Raw genomic sequence first — 26,983 nt, forward strand, 5'->3', positions numbered from 1 at the left:
AGAATCTTTTCTATACCTATTATATCACGTTTTTTTTTCATTAAATGAACTCCATCGTCTTTCTGTTAGGATTAGTGCCAGTCTTTCGGAATTCAGCGGCCCATTCACAAAAAAAGTTGTGTTGGAAAAACACGAAATCGGACTGGAATATCGCATCTGAACTGCCAGTTCGCATGATATTTATGTCGTCGTAAAGTTGAACCAATCAATATAAGTATTCACACCTTAATGTCCCAACAATATCCCCGCAACGAAGTATCGTAGGGTTCATGTTTTTTTATGGGGTAAGGTTGAAGGGAGACTGGACTGATTTATCCGTCACACTGATGTTGTTTTTTTTCCAGAAGTGGGTGAGGTTTTTATGTAAAAGTCTAACCTGAATAACCCAGTCCCTCTCCGTATTTATTTCTGTTGTACTCTTTTAATGGGGTGATCGTAGGCAACGTAATGTAACGATCGGAATATTAGGGTTAGAAAAAGTTATATATTTGTGCTTTGACGCTTTGATGGTACGTCAATTTTTTCTGACATCCTTGAAAGTGTATGTGCATCTTTGTTAAAATCCTTTGAGTGAAATACACTGTAGTTTTAACCCACACTGTAGTTTAACCCACATTAGTTTTGACCCATACTGTAGTTTTAACCCACACTGTAGTTTTAATCCACACTGTAGTTTAAACCACACTGTAATTTAACCCACACAGTAATTTTAACGCACACAAGCTTTAACCCATACTGTAGTTTAAACAACATTGTAGTTTTAACCCACATTGTAGTTTTAATCCACACTGTAGTTTAACCCACACTAGTTTTAACCCACACTGTAGTTTTAATCCACACTGTAGTTTAACCCACAGTAGTTTTAACACACTGTACTTTTAATCCACACTGTAGTTTAACCCACTCTGTAGTTTTAACCAACACTGTAACTTAACCTACACTGTAGTTTTAACCAACACTGTAGTTTTAACCAACACTGTAATTTACCCCCCATAGTTTTAACCCACACTGTAGTTCAACCCACACTGTAGTTTTAATCCACACTGTAGTTTAACCCACACTGTAGTTTTAACCCACACTGTAGTTGTAACCAACACTGTAGTTTAACCCATACTGTAGTTTTAACCAATACTGTAATTTAACCCACACTGTAGTTTTAACTCACACTGTAGTTCAACCCACACTGTAGTTTTAATCCACACTGTAGTTTAACCCACACTGTAGTTTTAACCAACACTGCAATTTAACCCACACTGTAGTTTTAACCAACACTGTAGTTTTAATGCACACTGTAGTTTAACCTACACTAGTTTTAACCCACACTGTAGTTTTAACCAACACTGCAATTTAACCCATACTGTAGTTTTAACCCACACTGTGTTTTTTTTTATATTGTTTGTTTATTTGTATGTACAAATTACTGATATCTGATATATGCTAACAATTGCTAGGCAATGTAGAGATTATTCATTTGACCGGGGATAGAAATGATGGCATTAACGCCAATTTTAATTCTGGACATATGTTTACAATCTGTGGACGAACATTCAATAAAGCTAATGTAAAAGTGGATAACTTTTGGGATGTCACTTTGAGAAGTAAAGCCAAGTAAAACAATAACAAAAACATTAAATCCAAGTGAGGGAGTAAACTCGGTATACATTTGACTTTTTAACTAGTGAATGCCTTAAGTTTATGGAGAAATAGAACTGTCAACAGAGTTAAGTTTTGTTGAAACAACAATGGGTCAAGACATTATAATATTAAATATCTTATCCGATAAAAAAACAAGTAAAAGTATGAACCAATGTAGGCACTTATTCTTATTTTTGAAAAAAAAAAATATATATCAGACCTTTCAGACCAGATGTAATCATAAAACGTGCCTTATCCATACTTGGTTCTATTCCTTACAACGTGCTATGGAGCAACTGTGAACATTTTGCTGCTTGGTGCCGAAATGGAGAAAACTGGTCACAACAGGTTGGTTGCGTATATAATAGTGTCTGTTTATTTTGGTAACCTACTTAAATATCAGTGAATTTTAAACCCACAATTTTTGTACTAAATGAAATAACTTACACAGATTATTTATTGACATGTACTTATTACTTTAAGTAAATCAAGGGTTTTTTAAACAGCCATTCATATGCTAAAAATCCCCAATTTCTTTACCCCTTGTATGTCACCGTCTTTTTCCAATTTATTGATAAAAATTATGAAAAAAAGTGCCTTAGTTACTTCAAACAGAGCATGCCAAGCACACCAGATATTAGTTCCCCTGTAAAAGCTACAGTCATTCAGTATGAACGAATGGTTGACTTACTGTTGATAACTTAGTTTACAATAGCATTATACATCTTCATATTGATTTACTAGATGACTTCGGTGTGTCCTTTTTAGACAGGCATTCCTCAACAGCGTGGTAACAATAGGTGCTGCAGTAGTAATTGGTGGATTAGCACGGGCTGCATCTGGTTCAAAGTCAAAAGGGAAGCAAAAGGAAAAGTTATAAAAGTGGTACAAAACCAATCCTCTAATTTCTTATTGTGATTATTGTAGCTTGATATCTACAAAATTGTTGATATATGTAAACGTCTCAGAATGTGACGACTCTACTCGCTACACTGCTCCATCGTATGAAGATAATGTAAACGTATAGATTGGTCTGAAAAATTCCCAACGATGTTAGAAATGTCAAATTTGCGATGCAAATTTTGGTCGTTCCCACCTGAATGATTGCGTGCGATAATTTATTGGAGTAATGCCCTACACTACCAATAATTTACCAACCAATATATTTCTATCTTGTTATGAAACTGTACTGTTGTAATGACTCCTGAAACAGTACTGTATTTTACAGTGACGTTACAGTACTGTTATTTATCCTGTAAAGGACGCATTTTCTGCCAATATTGCATGTCCAATATTGTAAATCGATATTGGACAGTTTTGTTTTTAGAATATAAGCTCGTACGTTTACTGCATGTAATGTTTCTCCTAATTGGAAATAAATAGTTTGAATATTGAAATCATGACATGTTTTTATGTGATTTATAAATAACTGGTGTCTGAGTATTTATTGTGTTATTTTGTAACCCTATGCTGGTCTATCCCCCTCGCCTCCGTCTCACAGTCAGATGTCACGCCATTTACAGCCTTCTCAGTCCTTCACCTCATCTCAGATCTCTCAAATCCAGTCAAATCAGCTTGTTAACCCAATGTTTTATTGTGCGACGTTGAACATCTTTACATGCATCCACCGCCAAATTCCATGCATGAATGACTTGTTTCGTGACGTAATGATACAGTAAGAGCGTTTTACAAGACTAGGTGTCAAAAAGTTTTTTTTTTCATTTATATTATTGTTTTATTTTCACGATATAAAGTTAAAAAAAATCATAAATTTACAAACTCATTCCAGCGCCCATAGTCAACAATTTCTTCAGAAAAGGGCGTCGCTGGTTACGCAAAAAACAGATATACCTCAGGCCCGCGACTGTAGTGTTGTATAAGGAACATTTTTCGACATTAAATCACAAAGAAAATATTTTTTAAAGTCATTTAATTTATAAAAATATTAAGGTTACAAATACAGAAAGCATTATTTTCTCCCGAATGAGCAGACTTGCTCGGATTTTGCATACCCATACTGTCGCTAAGATATTACTCCGCGCTGCGTCATTAGAGGCGCAATAGGAGTACTTTTTGTAAACCACGTAAAAAGGCGCTTTTACATGGAAAGACTAAAACCAATATTTTTTTATTTGCAGAATAAACACAATACAAAACTAGTGTCCTACCATATCGGACATAAGGGTTACTCGGCGCAAAAGGGGGGTAAATCGCTCGGCAAAATCTCGCAAAACCCCTGTTTCTTAGCCTCATATCCATATTTCGGATATGCTAGGACACTGAATATGTAATGTATATTAACAGTAATGTTACAGTACTGTTACTTACAGATATGAAGCCGACTTCACAGCGTTTGCAGTATCCCTTAAGTTCTTTGGGGTAGATGCGATGTATCAAGTCCCCGAAACTAGGATTGTTTAACGATAGTGCGTCATCTATATGGCGGAAACTGATATTAAAGGATCTAGCTAAACGATGTTCTTTCTTTTGGATCAGATCAGCTATAAAGTCAACCTCATAAGAGTGCAGAAATAGGTCAGCAAGTAGAGAGCACAATTCGTTCCCACTGGAATGCCGACCGTTTGTTGAAAAACGCGTCCACCACACTAGACAAACATGTTGTCGGTAAAAAAATTCCAGCATTTCGAAAACATCTTCTGTATATTTCGAAAATTGATTTGGAATTATTTTTTTTTACAAAGTATGAAGAATCTCTACCAAGAACTATACAATTGTATCTAAGTATACCATCTCTTTTGGGGAAACAACGATGTAATATGACGAAGGTGAAACCTTTTAACGCTCCCGAAGAAACATTAATTAAAAACAACTTTGATAATTTGTTGTCAGCTCTGATTTGATATATAATACCTGTAACCATCAAATATGGTAAATTCTGTAATAATATATGTACTAAAGCTTTATACTAATTGTCATGGTCTGATATGTCTGTTGGCCGAAATGTGCGACATTCATAAGGAATTATTTGTTGTGATGGTCCGAATTGTCCGGCACTGGTAAACATTATGGTTCTTCTAATTTGCAATTCAATTTCGCTTCATTCTGTTTCGATTTGTATCGTTTAATGATGTTTTTATTACAATATGATTCATTTTATCGAATTGTTTCGTTTCGATTCTTTCTTTTATCAGATATTTTCGTTTCGTATTGTTTCGTTTTCGTTTTTCGTAGCTGTAGTTGTACTACAGTTAAGAGAACTCTGAACATTTTTGTTTCATTTTATTGAAGTAAAGCTGTTTTGAAACAGTCCACACAGAAATTTCAAGTGTTTATTCATAAAATATAAAGTATTTTCTAATCCTTGGGGTGTGCGTGGAGGTTCAAGTAATTTATAAGTAAATTAGAGATTTTTTGTCATAAAACCGGTACTCATGTACTGAAAAAAATATAGGGGAACACTGTACCACGTGTTTACGCGTTTGTGTGGACGTGGTTAAATGTAAATGTTTATAAAAAAGATAAATATGTCTTTATAAACAATATCTTGATGGATGAACTTAAAGCAAAATGTGACGGGTCAATTACAATTCCGTATGAAGTAATCAATTAAGTTAGCTACAGTAGTGATTAAAGATTGTAGCAAAACAATTTAACCAATCATATATTTACAAAATATAAGCACTGGCACAATAGATGTATAGGTTACATAGGAGTACTATACAAACAGGACTGTTACAATATTTTTCTTTGGAGAGGGTAGTCACATAATGAAATAATAAAAACAGTATAAGGATACTTTATTATTCCATATGTACTGTTTTTGTCAGCGTTTACAGTCCTACGGAGATATTAAGACGAGCAAGAAGTCGCATTGGTCAAGTAGCTTATATTACAACATTATATGGAGAAATTCCGAACACTTTGTCACCTGGTGTAGATATGGAAAAGAAATCTCGAAACTGGTTAACTTTGTTCTTTTTTGTCCCCAGCGACGCATCGGGACTGGACATGATAATGCATTACTTATGTCCGTCCGTCTGGGTATTCTGCATTTTTTTTTTGGTAATGCTCTTACCGAATAAGTTTATATAAGGTATGTAGCCTTATCGTGAAGAGTAACATATTAAGTTACACTTTGGTTATGGTTGAATGAAATTTAAAGAATTTATGGAACTTGGACTTTCAGTGAATTTAAAGTTTAGTTACGCTTTTACCAATCTATTTTATCTTTTATATATAGTCTTACTACGAGAATTTACAGATTAAGTTCGACTCTGTTATGGTTTAATGATTTTTACAGTTTTGGCTCTTGGACTTATTAAATTTCCGTGAATTTAAAGTTAAATTTTCCGCACTAGTACCAATTTATGTAATAAATTACTTTTTTTGTATAACAGAATGCTAGTAAAACATCATGTTTTTTTCTTATAGCCTTGTTCAGTGTTATTGTAATATTACTTTGACACTGATAAAGAAGGCAATTTTTGTTGGTTAAATGTATTTTTTTACGCAGGGTACATTAGAACGCTGTTCTTTTGTATTACTTGTTATTCAAGCATCGTGATTTTATGTTAAACATAACTTGTGTTTGAATAACACATGTATATAGTATAGGTTGTCATGGAGAAAACGCCATTTCATTGTATGTACCTCCTAACTACCACTACATGTATATGATAATCTATTCAGTATACAGCTCCAAGTATAAGTAGGGAATAATCATGACTAACACGGACAAGCCGTTTTTATATGATCCACATACAACATTTATCTCGTTCCAAGGTTAATAACTGTGGTATTTCGGTTGTACAATATTGGAAGGCTTGTGATAACAATTTTTCATTGGTCAATAAATAAAGCTGTATTAAAGTGGACGAAGTCCTCATTACGGTTATTAATACGAATTTACCCTTTGAGCTTAATAAACCAAGAGCCCGATTTCAGTCGAACAAGACGTTTACCTGAAACACGAAGTAATTTATCTTTAATAGTTTCGGATTTTTAACAAGTACAAAATGTTCCTCAGTTTATAGTCCACCTCTTTAAAAAAGTTTAATTATGAATACAAATGAATCCTAGATAATGTAAAAAAAAACTAAAGGAATTATTCGATAAGATGGGTGATTAGAATAGCCTTGAAGCACTGGGTGATAGTTAATTCTAACACAATACATGATGAACATTGATTTCACGTATGAAGAATAAAGTAATGATTTATCTTTTGAAAATCAGAAAATGTCAGCTGTGTAAAATTTGTTATGTCAAAAACATTTATAAATCCTGTTTCGTTTGAAATAGCCATTTATATGTATATAAAACTATTTATCATCACGAAAACTGGGTATAATAACCCAGAATAAACCACCACAAGAAAATGCAATTTACAACAGGGCAATGCAAATTTTATTTGATAGATATTGCTTATATATTTTTCCTTATTAAATTAAGTACTGACTTTATCACGAAAATGGATATGGTGAATATTTCAAAGAGACAACAACGCCATCGGGATTAAACGTGTCAGCTCAAAAGCACCCCTGGGGCTTTAATGGACAACGAGGACACCCTCAGACCACATTGCAGGCTGTATCAGCTTCTGAAACAACATGCCTTATGTTTTCACCTTCGAATGATTTTTGTTTATACATAATGTAGATTTTATGAAGTATTGGTGTATTAATGCCTATAAATCAAGGATAATATTATGACAAATTAGATGTTAGGTTGATCTCATTGTTTTATAAAACAACTGTGAATATCCTGAAACATTGAAACCAAACATTTGCTCTTTGAATCATAACTTTTAAGTAGAACCGTTATGTACATGTTTAATTTTTCAAAGAGAATCATTTTTAATCTCAGTTGCTAAGATATGATTTTGAATGTTGACAAAGTAATTTTTTTCAGAACAAAGGTACACATGTACTTGAAGGGATATTTTTATGTTCACAAATATGAATTGAATTTAAGCCTGTTTAGGTGACAGTATATGAATAGCTTAAAACATCATGAACTTTAAGAAAAGAATCAACAAACGATAAATTGTCTTTCAAGTTTTTTTTTGACACTCATTCTTCTTGAAAATCACTAGAATCACTACTTGCATCCTTAAAAGTAGTCCTTAATTGCTTGAATAAATCAAAATGCGCTATAAATTGTTATAGACTTTTATCTCAAACAAATTTGAGACTTTTACCTTAATACAACGCCATTGATATTGTTGCTGTTTAACACGAAATGCATATAGAAGAAAAAATAGTAATAGAATACGGTTTTACCAAAGTGGCCCATTGTCCATGCTAAACGATGCAGACTATTGTTCTTCGATTTTGTTCCTACCTGTCCTAAACAATTTTAACAGATAAAGTTTAAGCACTTAAAACATTCAGAGGACGAAATCATAGGACATTTTAGAACGGTCTTATTTTTCCTTCTGTGTTTTCACCCTCACCCCAATTATGACCCTCTTTATTGTACCGATTTCCTACACTTGAAATATGAAAACTTTATTCCTTTACTTTGAACTGATACTTCCATCTTATTGATGAAATTCGTGGTCACATTCATTTTAAAAAGTCAATTTTACAAAAAAATAAAGAAAATAATATCGTTAAATGTAGGATGAAATTACGAAAAAACGGATATTGTGTTAATATATTTGTTGATAGCTTAATATTTTGACCACGAATATCCTCCATACCATATTCCAAACAGTTAAATGGCCAAACCTACCTAGAAACTTCCTCCACCGTAAATGATTTTCACGTTATTGATGTTTCGACTTGACTGAAATTATTTTTTTTATAGTTTTCAATATGTCAGTGTTTTGTTTTCTTCTCCATATACGTTTATGATACACACTTAGCTGCAAAATGATCAAAGGTATTCATTCAACATTTCTGTTTGAAAACGCTAGTAAATTGATACCTTGATATAGGTCGAGATCAGTCTTACTCTATTAAACATTATTCATTGTGTTGAATAATTTCATAAACAATACGTTTGTTAATATTGTATTTCTAGCATTAGTAAAACATAACGTGGGGTAAATACGAGGAAAAATCACTTCATGTCCTCAAAGTTCTCATGAAGCACCGGTAGTTTGAATACAAAACTGAAATTGAATGAATAATGTAATCATATTGTTTCATATAACTCTACTATATGAAACGTACGAAATTTGTAAAGTTAATTTTTTAATCGACCTTTTTATGCTCACTGAAATTAACGAAAAGAAAAAAAGTACGAAGAATTTTTCTCTAAAATATTAGAACACCTCACGAACTCTTTTTTGTAACAATAATTTTAGCGTCAATTTAACATAATGTTAGGCGAACGATGTTTTGAACAACTGGACCCTGTAGCATAATGTGAGTATTTCATTTAACCTCGGAACATAGCAATACACGACGGACACGTTCATTGCAAAAACAAAATTGAACATAACCATTCGAAGAGACCTGTTAAAAGAAACAGGAACAAATCTTGTAAATATGCATGAAGTTTCGAATAAAATTAATAGCAAACCAGATGATAATTAGGATCTAAAAGCAGATTGATATCCTTAATTTTAACTCACAAAAAACTACAACGACAACAAACAAACAAAAACAAGAATAAAAAAATAATAATAAATAAAATGATCAGATGTCACTGAGTTAACAGCGCGAATGAACCGTAACGATTTTACCTGAAAACCGTCCGCACTTCCATCCGTCATTCCATCTATCTATTTGAATTTTGTCGCAACACATGCGACTCAAATGGATGGATTAATTTCAATGGTATGTTGCTAATGCACCCCTTTCCTTTCGTATTTGTATACTAATATCAGTGCCCAAGTACAAAAGTTACATTTTCAAAGTAAGTTGTGACTGGCAAATGAATTCGATACATAGACATGAACGATTAAATAAGAATCCCAGAAGAACTATAAACAAAAGAAACGGAAGATTTAACAAAATGTTATAGAATACCTTATCTCAATATCTTGAAATTTTCAACATCAGATAAATGCGTTAATTTTCCAATGTTCCAATGTATATTGCACCTTCATATACATACTTTATTATCTTTTATTTTGAGTTTCTGAAGAAAATAGTTCTATTGCTTCTTATCAGTAATTACACCGTGAAAAATATGTACAGCATACTGAAAATTGCCATATTACAATTTGTTTTGTAGTGCAAAAGCAAGTACAAGTCGCGTAATTGTTTAGGAAATTAAACTACTGTGACTCCAAAATTCATTTGCATTAAATTATACCTATAATACAGCAAATTTTAAATTACAAAAATTGTAAAAATTCCCATACGATCATACACACGATATGAAAAAGGCATCACAACTACAATTTTTTTAGGCTGGCTATGTAATAGTAGAGTTGATGAATCTACAAAGAGTAATTAGGGAAATAATTGTTTTTTTTTCTTTGAATTGTGAATAAATTACGCGGAAGTCATCGAGGCTTTTGTTCTGGTTATTAACATGAAAGACTTAAACGTGTATTTAAATATTGTTTAAGTTAATCTTCAAATTAATTGCAGAAAATGCTTTCTCTAGTCAATATCCTTCTACACTAGAAATAGCCTTATTTCATTTTTAAAAATTTCGTTTTGTCAATTCAAATGTGCAGCCAATTTTTTAAATGCACAGAGTAAACACAGAGCATATTAATCATTCGTACAGTGTTTCGAAATGTGTGTGTATGTCGAGCGAGAACACTAGAATCAAGCGCAACAAATAAACTATAAAGGACTTGATCGTAAAGGCTGCATGGGTAAAACACGATTTGAAAAGGATATGATTTATTATGCAGGAATCAACAATTTCAATTACTCAAATATACAATATTATCCGTCAAAGAACTTGCACAATGTCAAATTCAAAATATGAATGAAAGATCAATTATTGAAAACCCAAATAAGGTAGAAATGGGGTACGCAAAAACGTCACCTTCACGTAAAAGTGTAGCGGACTTCACCACATTAATACGCTTACGATACAAGAAGATGTGCATAAAACTCTATATAGCTTAACGTTTTAGCTTACAGCTTAGCTTAGCGGTCATCGTTCGGGAATTAACACCACCAAATTCACTACAGTTTATCAACACTTTAATCAACAAGATCATTCAATCCTCTCCATGAAAGTTCGTATTTTAGAAAAAAAATTACCATCCTACGAAAAGTCCAGTACTAATTATAAAACTATCGTAGGGAAAGAGAGGAGTACAGGATACGCAGATTAGGTACTGCAATACCTTATGGATGCAATGACAACATCAAAAGAAACCTTTCAAGCCAATATAACAATAGCATGAATGTGATGAATTTATTTCACAAAAATCCAAGACGAGAAAGGAGTCATGGCCATCGCCACTATACGTCACCTAAGTTACATGATGTCTATATAGATGGTCTTCTTCCTTTCATACAAAAACCTCTTGGACTTCATCACATTAGAACCAAACTTTATTCTATACCTCTCACTCTACTACACTCCCTTTACAAAACAAGTCTTGACACTCCTGTTTCTGACACCACCTCATCATTATACAGACTTGTTGCCATCATTTTGGATATTGGTTTCCACAAACTCTTTAAACCAGTTTGTGTGAAAAGTCAAGATGAAGAAAAACGATCATTTCTTCCACTACCGTTTGCCAAATAAGGTATAGATGCAATTAATTTGGCTAACAAACTCCATCACAAAAACGTTACCAACAAATTCCCCCATATTTCAAAGACAAATCCATACCAATTATTTAATATTCCTATACTTCACCCATTGCATCCAAAATTTTCAATTATAAAAGGCTATTGCAGAACCTCGAAATTGAGAACTTCAAGGCTAAACCACCTGACTGTTCTTGCAAAACCTCTCCATTTAAATATGGTCCTTCTGGTCACGTCGTTACGAGAGATTTAACCATTATCCTTTCTAAAGGTCCCAAGTACCGTGAACCACGCTCCATAAATTGGAATTATAACTTTAAAATTCTTACGAATGCCGTGGAGGACTATGCAAGAAAATGGATAAAACGGGAAAAAGAAGACATTGATTCTCTGTCGGAGTGGTTAAAGGCCGTGAAGTCTTTAATTTTGAAACGAATGAAAGTTTTAAGTAGGTCAATGAGTGCCAAGTCTACATCAGTTTTCAAAGACCCCGATGTAGCAAAATCATTGTCTACTATACATGACAAATATGTTGTCGTACAAGCAAACAAAGCCCAAAACAACATTGTTTTTGTCCGCAAAACGTTTTACATCCAATGTTTATTATCAGAGGTAGACGGAGAAAATAATAGCATTGACAAGACCTATACTGCTACCACTCTCTCCAAAGAAGAGATTGTGGAAAACCATAATTCCGTGCTATCCTTTTTTGGTCTCTTTACCAAGGACAATGATTGTGATTTACCGTCTATGTACTGGATTCCTAAACTCTACAAGATTCCATACAAACAACGTTTCATAGCTGGATCTGCAAAATGTGCCATCAAACCTCTTTCAAAAGTTTTAACTTCTATACTCACAACTGTCAAAGAGGGTCTGCAGTCCTACCACAACACTTGTTACTCCCGTAGTGGTATTAATTCAATGTGGATCCTGAAAAATTCGAAAGATCTTTTGGAGACAATCAGTTCAAGACTATTATCTGAATATAATGGCATTAAAACCTATGATTTTTCAACACTGTATACTTCTATTCCCCATACTCAGTTAAAATCCCGACTTAAAAACATTATACATCGTTGTTTTTTCAAAAAAAAGATGGTACACCTAGTACAAATATATAGTTCTTGTTAGAGATTCCTCATACTTTGAAAGAAATAATTCCATATCATCTTCGAAATATACAGAGGAAGATGTTTACAAAATGCTGGAATTTTTAATCGATAACGTATTTGTCCAATGTGGTGGACGTGTTTTTCGACAAACGGTCGGCATTCCAATTGGAACAAATTGTGCTCCTTTACTTGCTGACCTATTCCTTCACTCTTATGAGGCTGACTTTATAGCTGATCTGATCCGAAGGAAAGAATATCGTTTGGCTAGATCCTTCAATCTCAGTTTCCGCTATATAGATGACGTATTATCTTTAAACAATCCTAATTTCGGGGATTTGATACATCCCATCTACCAAAAAGAACTTGAGATAAAGGATACTACAGACACTGTGAAGTCAGCCTCATATCTTGACCTACACTTAGAAATCGATGGTAAAGGAAAACTATTGACTAAACTTTACGACAAACGTGATGACTTTTCATTCAGAATTGTCAACTTTCCTTTCATCTGTGGCAACATTTCTTCAGCACCTGCGTGTGAAGTGTTCATATCACAACTCATACGTTATGCCAGAGCTTGCCAAAACTACGCAGACTTTTTGTATCGCGCCAGAACTCTAACAAATAGGCTTCTAGAACAGGGCTATGTTGCTACAAGATTGAAGTCATCACTACAGAAGTTTTATGGTCGTCATTATGAACTCGTGGATCGTTATGGTGTATCCATCTGCACCATGAAAACTGATTTATTCAACGGGTCATAGTTTTCCTTTCCTCGTTTGACTACCCCGGACTTAACTTTTTATGAGCAACTCGGTGGGTGTTTCTAGAAAAGCAGAGTACGCTTACCCTACCGGTGCACCTGGTCCATTCTCCCAGTTTTTAGTGGAGTCCGAGTTGCTCATTTGCTTGTGTTACTTTGTATGTATGATTTTAGTTACTTTATGTTCTTTGTTGTGTATGTCTGTTTTCCATGTCTGGTCTTTGTCCCTGGATTACATTCTTTTGATTGCCGCTATAACCTTGGTTCTCCTGATTACTCTTACAGAAGTTCACAATATCCATAATGTGAATTAACTGACCTTTTAACACGGACTTAAGTTCTCGGAAATTATTTATATTTAGGTTCAAAGAACAACAACTCTGATAGGAAAATGAACCGACAGAGTTGGTGCAAATTGTCAACAAAGACGATAATCATTGATTACTATGATAAATGATTAAGTTAACCTGAATTATGATTCAAAGTAATAAGTAGACATAATCAAAATAACCGTTTATCATGAAAGGTTTAGAAATCATAGCTTCATGTATACAAATAGGATTACAATCGTGGTATATTCGAAAATCATTACAATTCCGCAACACTACCCCGTTTACCACAATATTTACTCGGTACTGAAATGAAGTCCTTTAAAGGTAAAATTGAAATTTACCCTCAACAAAATTAAGTGAAAAGAAGAAAAATAACTTCAGACTTAAAAAATATACTTGTTGCAAAACATTGCAAATCTACCAATACATGCCAGAAAAGACAAAAAGAGTAGTGATATGCATACCGAGGACTTCACCTAATTGAGGTTAGCAAACACCTATACGCATAAGCTTGTGATATATTGATAACTCATAGATAACTTCTATTATGTTGATAGAAATATGTATCTATATTGTATACACATACATATAAGACGTCCAACAATGGGTTCCTGATTATATGTATATATATAAATATGAAGAAACAACCCTTTTTAGACTAAAAGTGATTATTGTCACTTTTGATTCTTAATAGATTTTTTATTACTTTTTCATCTTGTTTTTCGTCGGTTACTCATTTTCGGTATTTTGAGTGATAAATAACGGTCTTCTTCTGTTCAACATGGAATCTGCATCCCCGAGTTTCATTCTTAAAGTCTCAATCTCGGTGTCTTGACGGCATTTTTTTCCTCTCTCAGATCCAGATTGAATAATCTTTCTCCTTTACTTTATTGGTAAGATGTTCAATTTCCTCCTCTATTCTTTTAAGTTATGCCTCCTTTCTTGAAATAAAATCGGCAAAATGATTTAGTTCAGCTTGAAGGCTGCCCTTCATGACATTCATATCTGTTTTCATTTATTTAAAACTTTGATATGTCTCATTGGTTTGTGTGTGTCCTGGTCTATGAAGTTGAACCCATTACTATCGGCGTTCAGATCTATGCTATCAGCTGATTTTTTCAGTATGGCGTCACATATATTAGCATCTGTTCCAACCCTACCGGTGCACCTGGTCCATTCTCCCAGTTTTTAGTGGAGTCCGAGTTGCTCATATACTTTTGTTACTTTGTATGTATGATTTTATTTACTTTGTTGTGTATGTCTGTTTTCCATGTCTGGTCTTTGTCCCTGGACTACATTCTTTTGATTACCGCTATAACCTTGGTTCCCTTGATTACTCTTCCAAGATTGATAAAATAAGGGTTTAAATTTTCTGTGATGTAGTCACTGCCATTTCGGTCACTGTTTTCTATTTCCTCTCTCTTTTCCTTATGTAACCTGTTTGTTTTAAGCTGTCATTCTATGGTTCTCCTATCAATATATTTGAAGGAACCCTGACTTGGAAAAATATACTTCTGTGTCCTCTTGAGAACACCTTGGACCCAAGCCAGAACAACATCTGACTTAAATAACTTAAACCGGTTTAAATTATTTAAGCAAGAGAACCATCTCTCTTCATTTTTTCTAACGAAATTGTTATATTTATAAAAAAGAGACCTAACAGGATATTGAGTTTGAGACAGTCTCGTGTCATAATACTTTTCCTGGACAATGGCCAAATTTAACTTTCTGCCTTGCAAGATGATATTTTTCCACCGTTGTATCTCTCATCTCAGCAGCATATATATAAGAATCACCATCAGCCTCAACTTTTGGTAAAGGAGATGACAATTGAGTAGGGGTACGGACTTCTCCTCCTAGCATTAACAAGTTTGGAGTACAGCCAGTGGCTGAATGAGGAGTGTTCCTATAAGCTGACATCAATATTCCTAGGTAGGAATCCCAATTATTGTTATTTTTATTACAAAAACTTCTGATCATCTTTTCAAGGGTACCATTAAATTTAATTTTTCAATGATGGCATTAAAACATGGTCTATAAGAAGTAGTTCTTGCTTTCCGAACTTCAAGGCAGCCTTAGGTTTCATATTTAGTGCTTTGAATCTATTACAAACTACACCAAAGTGAGCTACATAACGAGTATCATGACAATCCTTAATAACTACCTCCTCCTGGAACCAACAACTGATAGGTAATGGAAGAAGGATTAGAAGATAGATTCTTTTAATACAGAACTCCGTTCCTCCTCTCCATTTGTATTGAACCAGTCATGAACATATTTCAAATCAAAATCTTCTCTCTAGAAAGTTTCTATATTGTTACATATTGTTTCTATATATGTTTGTAACGAATTATTGGGTCCTTATCTTGACTCTGTATTAGGTCCTTATATAATATTGACTCCTAGTAACAACTCGAATGGACTCAGCAAAAGAACCTGTACCAAGGTTACCTACAGTATCAACTTTACTGTTAAATTTCAGACCAATCGTCCGACATAAAAGAACAATGTTCACACTGAGGATAATTTTCACCCTTCGTCCTGTGTTCATATAAAGGCTGATTGCCATATTACGATGACGTGCATTAGCATTCTAATGCTTTGAACAAGCTCTATGCTGTATTTCAAATCAAACTGCGAAAGGAATTCAAGCCATCTAGCAAGCTGTATCCGTGGGTCCTTAAATCTGAAAAGCCATCGAAGCGATCCGTGAACGGTTCTTAATATTAATTTACGACCCAAAAGAAAACTGGTTGATAAAAGTTACTGCCAGAAGCTCCCGACGAGTTAAACTATACCTCTGTTGTTGCTTATCAAGCTTTTTAGAACCATAAGAGATAACTTTCTCTTTACTATCTTGGACTTGAGACAGGACCCACCAACACCAACGCTTGAAGTATATGTTTCTAAAATGTACTTGCCCTTTAGATAAATGATAAGCCAAGATAGGTCCTTTCTTCAGAGTTCTTCAAAACATTGTAAGATGTATCACATGCATCTAACCATTTAAAGCGACTATCTTTCGTCGTCAGAGTAATAGTAGGTGTTGAACGAACAAACTGTTTGTAATAATTACAGAGCCATCAAAAAGAGATTTTACAACTTCATTTTCAAGTACTCGTCAGAAATCTTGGAAAGTCTTGACACAACAGTTTCAGCAACTAAATCAACACCGTCAGAACAACTATTTTTACCTACATGTATATCATTATCATGATCATCAACATCATCTATTAATTCTCTACTAAAAGCATGGGTTAATACTTGGTCGTCGGCCTTAGCCCTCCCTATTTTAACGACTGAGACTGTGAGCTTTCGGTACCTTGTAATGGGTTGTTCCTGTCAGCAGTAACATTCTGACTACCTAAACTCTGCTGTGAACCCAAATGTTCACCTTTATCCAGACATTTCTAGCTGATATGATCTTTGCCTTGAAAAGAATAACAAGTCAATTCACTATTTTTGCTGTTTAAGTTACCAGCAGGTCTGTCTCGATTACCTTTATAATTTGATGGAATGAATTATCTCATATTCTTGAACTCTACTGCCATGGTTTGCATGACTTCTGCAAGGTTGTCATTTATAGACTTGTGATCGTTCTATCTGACCTTTCTTATATCTGCATCAGATGCATCCATATCATCCGTCACTTCAACTTGTCTGACATTTACCTGCCCTTACTACCATTTCTACAGCATTCGTGCCATGGAAGTAGACGAATGGTTTCATCTAGCGTCTGTGGAGATTTCGTACGTACTTCATATAAAAGTGTCTGATCGGGTATACCCTTCGACAGATTCTCAATTGTCATTGTTGTCAAATATTCTGGTGATTTGATACATTGCCACGCAACTGCACATTTTCACACATACCCCTTTCCCACGCGGCAACACATTTGTACACACACTCCTCTGCCACGCAGTTACACATTTCTACACATTGCATTGAAAAGCTTGTAACTTTGCGATAAGTCAGTTTTGAGAAAAAATATAACATGAATGTGTGATCGGGTATTTTCGCCATATTTTCTAGTAATGAAAGCACGCTAAAAGCATTTGAACGGTACTTTTTCACAACAGACGACTACCAAAGCAGAGAAATTTTGGACAAAAATGGCAGCCGTTATAAATACTTAGGAGGTCAAGTCGGATTTTTTGGAAATTGAGCAAAATCATTAGCTTGATAGTGGCGAGGAATGGCCGCAAAGTAGCGAGGATGAATCCCCAGATACATCAACAAATCCTAGCCCAATTCCATCCGATGAAGAAAATAAAAATGTCGATGAAATGCCAAACATTCCAAAAATGAGCCAAACGGGGATGAAGCGTATGGTCCCATTGACATAGACCTTTTCTTCTAAAAGACAGGCACAACTCACAATCTGGGACCAAATGTGAATGAGTTAAACTTCTTTAAATTATTTTTCAATGATGAAATGATCCAAAACTTGGTAACCGAAACCAACAAATATGCTACACAATATGGACCTGATCAAAACTGGAGCAATACAAACAACAATGAAATCTCACCTTATCTTGGTGCGTCAATATGTAAAAAAGCAATGAGATGCAATTCCCTGGCATCTATTATTGCTCCTTCCCACATTATACACCCTTGAAAAACTTAACATACCAAACAGTAAAGAGGATACAAAATATTATCTTACCGTGAAAAAAGATTAGACTATATGTCACAATAAACTTAATTGTGAATCACAACATTATATTTTAACAGAATAAGGCCCGTCCACTAAATATTTTCTACAAACAAATGCGTCCGAGAAGTCAAGGACGTCAGAAAAGAAAATGGGATCGGGCGGCGGGAATCTGCTTGAGTTTTGAAATTGAAGTAAACAAAATACAAAATGATTAATTTCTGCATCTAGTGTTATTTTAATTGAGTAAAATATGTATGCATGTATCAATAGAATAAACTATGATCGGTACTTCACACTTTTAACCATTTTCAAGGCAGTTTTCATTTTCATTTTTGTTTTGCGCAAAAAATAATTATTATATTTTTTTGGTTTTTAAAACCTACCTTCTGTGGTATTAGCGTCTTTTAAGTGTGTTATTTAGATTTTTAACGAGTGGTGGTTACACGTTTGCAGGCAGGTATAATTGGTTAACGTGCACTTATAAATACATTGTACCTCCAATCTTATTGAAATCAAATTACGCTTTGATTACGCAGATCTTCTGTCGCAGGAATTCAAACACTAATGGGCATTATCAGGGTAACAGATTACTCTTTTTACTGATCAGGAAACAAATACATAGGCAACCAAGGTTTCAAAGAGATTATACTTGTTAATCGTAACGAAAAGCTCAATCAATAAATCCATGTAAAAAATTCAAAACAGATGTGCCACATGACCAACCAGGTCATGACAAACTCCATTAGACCTCTTAGTGATGCTTCAAATCGAAATTTCTCTCAGCAATATTTACCAAGCAAAACCCAATCAATTTGTGAGGCTACAGAGGTAGATACAGCGCAAAACAATATATACCGTCGACACCTATTAAATGGGGTTTTAAAGTCTGGATGCGATGCGACATTAATACCGGTTACTACCATCAATATGACATATACATGGGAAAAGAAACAACAGGAAATAGTAATGGTAAAGGACTTGGGCATCGTGTTGTGGAGAATTTGACACAAGACTCACATGAGAAAAACCCACGTCTACTGAGACAGTTATTTTACATCTGTCGCATTAATACAGGATCTCTTGAGTAATGGCGTGCGAATCAAATTTGTACAATTTTCTCTTGTAAATGTGTTCAAACTCAATTAATGATACAAGTGTACCTGTCTTTTTTTAAGAAAAAGGTAGCGCTTCGATCAATATATCAATCACACTATAAAGCATTTCAAGAAAGATAATTCCAATTCAATTGAAAAAACATGAAACCTGGCATATTCTTATTCCAAGAACGGGAAATCAACAGAATCATGGTTCACAGGATCTTAAACCTGGGAACATACCAAGACTACAGTCTGGACAATTTATTGGTCGACAAACAGATGCTATGGTATCTGTCGTTTGGATGGACAATAGAGCAGTTGCAATCCTAGCATCAAATGAATCGTTAATAGAGGTACATAGATAACATAAATGATCATAATATGGTTCTGTTTAAAGCCATTTTGACTGCGTTTTTTTCTGTAAAATTAATATCAAAACCTTACATTTTAAAATGCAAATACCAAGAGAAATGATCATTAAAATAATTAACACTGAAAACAAAAGAAAATCAGGAAACAAAGAACAATGATTAATTTCAGTAATATGTCACTTAGGTCGAAATATGTGTCGGACAAGTACAACTTTTAATCATGAAACCTTGTACGCATTGGCTGTGTATAGCCAATTTCGCTTATGATCCATGGTAACAACATTCAGCAAAGAGGCAGTTTACGCCTATACACTGTGTTATTTATACATATTTATAAGAAAAGACGATCATCTTGATTCAGCATCAAGAGGTCTGTCGTCGACGGCAAATATTACAGTTCAAGATTTAGATTGTTTTGTACATATTTAACTCTACTCCGGTTGTCACTACTCCCGTTTCGAGATCATCATGATCACCATCATCTTCTTTTTGTCTCTAAGCGGAAAAAAATCATCTCCGTTTCTAGAAAAAAAAAATGAAAATGAAATACGTGTATATTTATTATAATGTGTCAAAGCTTTCCTTCTATCCTTAATGTACATTACATTTGCTTTAAAACGTCCGGGTTTTGATAATGTTCATGCATAATTGCAATATAAAGATCAGTTTTTTTTAAATAAATAAATGCATTTCTTTTTCAGGTGGATACAACAACCTGCAGACAGAAATATGGAACAAACCTTCGTGTTACGCGACCACGCGAACTACCGAGATCACTCTAGAGGAGTTGACATTTGCGGTCAACTGCGAACAAGTATGCCATTGGTCGACCTTCGAAGAAATGGTGGAAGCATCTTATGAACTTCATCATCGATGTTTGCCTGTTAAATGCATTTCTAGTCATGACAGAGGGAAGAGCAGAAATTCCGCGAAAAAGAAAGCGTAACCTTCAGATCGACTTCTGGATAAATCTAGCAACACAACTGATCGGACATTTCTCAGTACGCACATTACAAATACCTGCACCCATAAGACCGCGAGCCGCTTACCCTCACGTGAAGCTTTCACGAAAACGTTCCACATGCAAGCTTTGTACCAAAGCGGGGGAAAATAAGAGAAAGACGACACAATTCGGTTGCGAGAAATGTGACAAACATCTGTGTTTTCGGAACTGTCACAACGTATTCCATATTAACGTTGGAATCGAGGTACCCGACATAAAAGAATAGAATAAAATGTAATTTTGTATCACGGGATGGTAAATCGAAATCTTGATAACACTGATTTAATGGTAACTGTCTTTATGATTTATGATATTTAATAAAAAATCGTGAAATCAATAAAATATTGCATTGAACTGTTTTTTTCTTTACTAGTATTTACCGATTATAAAAAGTTTTCGGGAAGATATTGGAAAATATCGACACAAAGTACCGTTTTTTTTTGTTATTCCTGTATATGACATAATTTATAAAAATTGAAAAGCTTCGAAACGTAACAGCCGGGAAGCCGCCATTCAAATCGATCAATCAACATACAGAATGTCAATATTCGCACGTCAAGAAGGACAACCGCGATTTTTGATAAAGAGGACGCTACGTAAAAATATAAACAGTATTGATCGCGATCGGGTATCTACAGCAAACGTTGTTTTCTTAATTTAGACGGGCGGTTTTAATTCTTTTAATGTCTTTTTGGATAATAAGTTGATAAATAAATATGACTGAATGGTTTTTATCTTCAATCTACCCAATTTTACGCTAATTTTGACAAATTTTGTGGCGACCTAGTTTGGACGTTTCAGGTCTAAAAATATGGCGCGAAAACCCCCCTCTCTAAATTTAACTGACACAATCGCATCCCCCTAAACCAATCAAAAACGTGAATTTATAAATAAACTCTAAAATTAGAAAGGAATCCTCTGATATCAAAAATGTCCCAGCATTCACTTGGTAAATACTTGATTTTGACCTTCAAAGTCGGCATTCTTTTCAGACAAATTCCAGCAAAATTTGTGTTTTGTTTCAGCGTTTTATTATTGTTTTTGTCCATATTAGTGTGTATTTTGCATTACAATTAGTCTTTTTCAGTCCCATACCATAGAATATTAGGATTTTTCGTCCGAAATACCAAAATTCACCATGTAGTTCTACCACATTTCCACGTTTTTCAGCGTCAGAGACCTGTCTTGCCTGACCTTTTTATAATTAGCTCTGATATTTTCCCTTATATAGACTAGATATCCAACACAGATATTGCCTTTTGTTTCTTACATTTGTAGACTAGATTATAATAATCAAAGACATGTAGCTGTATATTTTTATTTGACTTTGTTGTTATCGTAGGTGATGGGAAAAGTTATGACCATTTGGTTAAGCTGAAGTCTGAGTATGGCAACAACCTTGATTGGGTTCGTCCTTATCCAAGTGATTGGCATGTACTAAAAAATGTTTTGCCAATTTTCATTAAGCTTTACTTTGATGCTGGATTAAAGGAGTTAGCCACCAAACACCACAGAGGTGCAACTTTAAAAGTCCTTACAGAGTGTACTAAATTTTCTATTACACACAGGTTTTTTGTACAGACATGGGAAGGTATTTTTAGACATCAGATTTCTTCTTTTTATACATGTAAATCCACAGGTTTAAGTCAGCCATTTGATGTTCAAATTAATTCTGTTCTTTCCGATATAGTGTCTGAAATTGTCGAGACAGATCTAGATTTTGACAGCTGTCACATGACCGACAGAGAGCTACAAGATGAATGGAGACAGATATGCCATTTTAAAGACAAAATATTGTCTGCTTTTAGTAGTGATTTACTCTCAGAATTTCAGGAATGGCGACTTGAGAACTGCTCTCAAAATCAAACGTTTCACTTTTGGGATAACTTTATTCATGTTGACTTTATGTCTTACTAAGGACTTTATTTTTCAATCCGCAGCAGAAATTGGCATTTGAGGAATGCTTCTTTGAAAAAATTAGTCTGTTTGTTCCACGCATTTGACAGGCAGAACTACCAGCGTCTCATTCCTGATCATCTTGTTGATCTTCTTACCTTTCCAGATTCTGTACTTGATCATTTATCTAGTGGCTGCTTTTCTGTATCTATTTCAGGCAAAGACATGTTTTCTGTTGCATTGGATGAGGCGCATGAGATGGAGATAAACCTGAAATCCAAGAATGCTTTGAATTCTTTCAGTCAAACATCTTTAGCCACTCTTACTTTTTATCTGCCTTTTAGAGCAAAGACTATTCATAATTTAAAGTCTGAGCTAAATTTAGAGGAAGATGATAAGTTTTATCATAGAGAGACAAGTAAGTCTCACATCAAAACTGCTGAGAAAACAGTAGAAGAATACATTTCCACCTTAAAGTCATCTTCTTTGTTTGTTTGTGACAGTAACAAAAATTTACATCATATTTTTTCAGGTGCTGAGGCAAATTGTGAACAGATTGACAGCTTAACAAATTACAGAGAGTATGGTGATGAAGATTTCAATAATTATGTAACTTGTTTTCTGTTGAAGTCGTCTGTTTCAGGTTCTAAGCCACCAAGAAAGAAAAGGCGGAAACTGAAAACGTTTGCTCCTAAGAAAGTTACTGTTCACAAACAGAAGAAGGAAATTCAAGATAAAAAAACTGTTATTTCCTGTTTACACAAAAAGGTAGCTTTTTCTAAACATTCAGGTAGTGCTGTTCAAGATCTAGATCAGTTTCTCCAACTGCCTAGAGCTTTGTGTAATGCTGATGGTGTTCCAGAAAAGGGACAGAAGTCCTCTACAGTTTCTGTCTTCAAAGGTCTCTATTCAGAAGCCTTTGATTCTAAATTACCTTATCTTGATTCTAACAAAACTTCATCTTTGGTTATTGATGGTATGTTTATCATAAATTCAAATCCTCTTCCTACTCACAGAAGTTTTGGTCAGTATGCTGAATTTTTATTTCAGAGATGGGTAACCAGATCAGTTCAGCAATATAAGGTCAGTGAAGTTCATTTGGTGTTTGACCATCCCAATAGAAATGATGTAAGCCCTAAAGACATAGAAAGAAGTAGGCGGGACACAGTTGTCCAAGAACCAGTCTTCCATTCTACCATAACACCTGATACTTTACTTCCTTCTTTATAGCAGTTAGACAACAGAAGAGACTTTTTTGATAAACTTTTTGTCTTCTTATTTTCTGGCTCTAGCTGCTGATCACTTTCATGATTTTATATTTATTACAGCTGGTGGCTTTGATGGAAGTGATACTGACAAGGCATTTTCAGTTTCAAGGGGCAGGACTGAAGATTATGACTTGGTTCATGGTAACCACGAAGAAGCTGACACAAGGGTTTGGTTACATGCCGCTGTTTCCCAGACCGACCAAGTTATAATTTACAGTCCTGATACAGATATTTTTGTAATTGGAATGCCAATTACACTAACCTTAAATAAGTCTGTTTTCATTCAGCTGAAAGATTCTCCTTATGACTGTACCTTCCTTAACATGAATGGTCTGACAGAGCTCATTTTAGATGACATTCAACTTCAAAATATACCTCAAGTTCTTGATTATATTCAGCTAGTTTATATTTACAGTGGCAGTGATTTTGTGTCTTATTTTAGACGATTCGGAAAGAAGACATTTTTGATGTTTTTAGAAAATATGCTTCTTTCATTGTTTCTAATGACTTTACAGATGTGAACTCACCAAATCTACTTTTATCATTTTACAGATTGATTGGTTCTTTATATTTTACTAGACACTGCTCAGCATTCTTGCCTTATGTGAGTCCAGAAGCTTTATTTTCTTCAATATCTGAAGAAGATGAACTAAAAAAACATGTATCTTTTCTTACAGAAATTCGTGAGAAGCAGTGGGAACGTGTGGTTTCAGAAGTGGAAATGATGCCAAATCCAGAGGCACTCAAACTACATTGGAAGCGTTGCTGTTGGGTATATAGTTATTGGAAACAATCAATACAAAATAATATTTATTTTGGTTTGCTTACGGATTTTGGATGGAATATTGCTAATAATAAATTAACTTTTGTTTGGGATTTAGATATAAATTTGCAAAAAGTTGAAAAGACTGTTCAGTGGTACACAAAAGGTTGTGGATGTAAGACTGGATGTTTGACAAATAGATGCAAATGTAGGAAAAATACAGAAGGGTTTTGTGGGCCTGGTTGCAAATGTATTAATTGTAAAAATGTACCTTTAATGAAAGAGCAATGTTTTGATTCTTCAGATATTGAAGCAGATTTAGAGGACAACATTGATGAGTTGTCAGATGACGAAGTGATTGTAGAACAGATTGACAACCAGAATGAAGGAGAACAGGTTGATGATGACTACTGGCTTTATGTGGAGGGGGATGTTTAGATTAAATATCATATATATGAATTACATTTTCAGATGTCCCTGTACTTGTATTATTAGTTAACATGTATGAATTCTTTTTTATGAGAATTCATTTCTTCATGTACTTGAATGGACGTTTTGGTTTCCAAAGTTTCATTTATCTCGAAATGTGTGTTTTGTTTCTTCATATGCAGATATTCCAATAGATAATGGAGATTGGTCCGTATATTCCCTTGTCAATTTGAAGTTTGACATGGGAGATCCTAAGTCTCCTATATCATATTACATTATGATACTGTACACAGTATTCTATATACTAGTATTCTCTAGTGTACTAATGTGTGGCTTCTACTGATCCATTATATGGCTTCAAGTCTTCATATATTCACTTATGTGTATGTTAATTACATCTGATATTGTATGGTCTTTGCCTAATAATGATTTATTTTTTACATGTATCATTTCTAACTACATTTACTTATGGGAGAGGAATTTATATAAGTGTTTTGCACTTGTTTTCCAATCCCTTTATTGTATTCATTACTATGTATGTCAATATTTTTGAATAAAATACTGTTTAAACTAATACATTTGACTGCCTAACTGTCAGATTCAACACTGTCAGACTATATTTTCATATTGTGAATATCTTTTTTTTTTTAATTTCGGAGATTTTACAAATTCTACATATAGAAGAAGAAAACATGTATTCAAGTTTCTTTACTATGTTTTTATTCTTCATTCTTGTTCTAGCTATGAATCTGAGATGATCTTTGATTTTATTCACATGAAGATAACATGATGTATATGTATCATGTGATTGTATGAATGCATTTAGAACTTTTCAGGTTTAGATAGTGTTGTTATCCATATTTTATGATGACCTCGTCATTTTAAAATAATTTGGTGAATACAAGTTATAATAGTCCTAGTCATGTGTTGTGTTTTCAGATTTTTATGCAGATTTTATGATAGTCCTAGTCATGTGTTGTGTTTTCAGATTTTTATGCAGATTTTATGATAGTCCTAGTCATGTGTTGTGTTTTCAGATTTTATGCAGATTTTATGATATATATTCCTAGTCATGTGATGTATTTTCAAATTTATGCAAATTTTATGATAATCCTAGTCATCTGTTGTGTTTTCAGATTTTATGATAGTCCTAGTCATGTGTTGTGTTTTCAGATTTTATGATAGTCCTAGTCATGTGTTATGTTTTCAGATTTTATGATAGTCCTAGTCATGTGTTGTATTTTCAAATTTATGCAAATTTTATGATAATCCTAGTAATGTGTTGTGTTTTCAGATTTTATGATAATCTTAGTCATGTGCTGTTGTTTTTTCAGATTTTATGATAGTTCTAGCCATGTGTTGTGTTTTCAGATTTTATGATACACCAAGTCTCATATTTTATGATAGTCCAAGTCATGTGTTGTGTTTTCAGATTTTATGATAGTCCAGGTCATGTGTTATGTTTTCAGATTTTATGATAGTCCAAGTCATTTGTTATGTTTTCAGATTTTATGATGTTCCTAGTCATGTGACTGTGTTATGTTTTCAGATTTTTATGATAATCCTAGTCATGTCTTCTGTTTTCATATTTTATAATAGTAATGTAGTTTTTGAATTAATTAATATCATTGAATTGTTAGCCATAGTTTTAGAAACCTTGTAGATGGAGCCCAATGAGTTTGGTGATATGTATCAATGAATGGTGAATATGATAGAAATGACTGTTAAACAAGGTAATTTGAGTTGCATGCTAAGTGTTAAAGACCATACATGTATTTATACATGTACAAAAATTAATAATATGACTTATTCTTAATATTAAAAATTATGGTGCACTAATACACTATGATATTATCATGTACATATGTTAGATTTTATGTTTGATTTTTGAGCTATTTTAAAGTTACAAGTACATCTCATACACATAGTTTGTTTTGAAACAGTTCCTTCAAATTGTTTAATTCATTACCTATACATGTATACATAATTATATATATTTTTGTTTCAGGTTAGTGA

General features: G+C 33.8%; 2 pseudogenes across 1 annotated transcript; both read left to right on the plus strand.

Annotated features, from left to right (window-relative positions):
* Positions 1-1,441: 1,441 nt before the first annotated feature.
* Positions 1,442-5,143, plus strand: LOC148611331 (lecithin retinol acyltransferase-like; annotated as a pseudogene). Its single transcript, XR_015924587.1, has 3 exons — positions 1,442-1,638; positions 1,854-1,983; positions 2,408-5,143. The product of XR_015924587.1 is annotated as a lecithin retinol acyltransferase-like (transcript).
* A 16,776-nt stretch (positions 5,144-21,919) lies between these two features.
* LOC148611332 (uncharacterized) lies at positions 21,920-25,012 on the plus strand (annotated as a pseudogene).
* The last annotated feature ends 1,971 nt before the right edge of the window (positions 25,013-26,983 follow it).

Source organism: Perna viridis, chromosome 7 (genome assembly GCF_037379345.1).
Source record: "Perna viridis isolate PV_CMFRI_1.1 ecotype Kerala chromosome 7, ASM3737934v1, whole genome shotgun sequence".
Classification (NCBI taxonomy): Eukaryota; Metazoa; Mollusca; class Bivalvia; order Mytilida; family Mytilidae; genus Perna; species Perna viridis.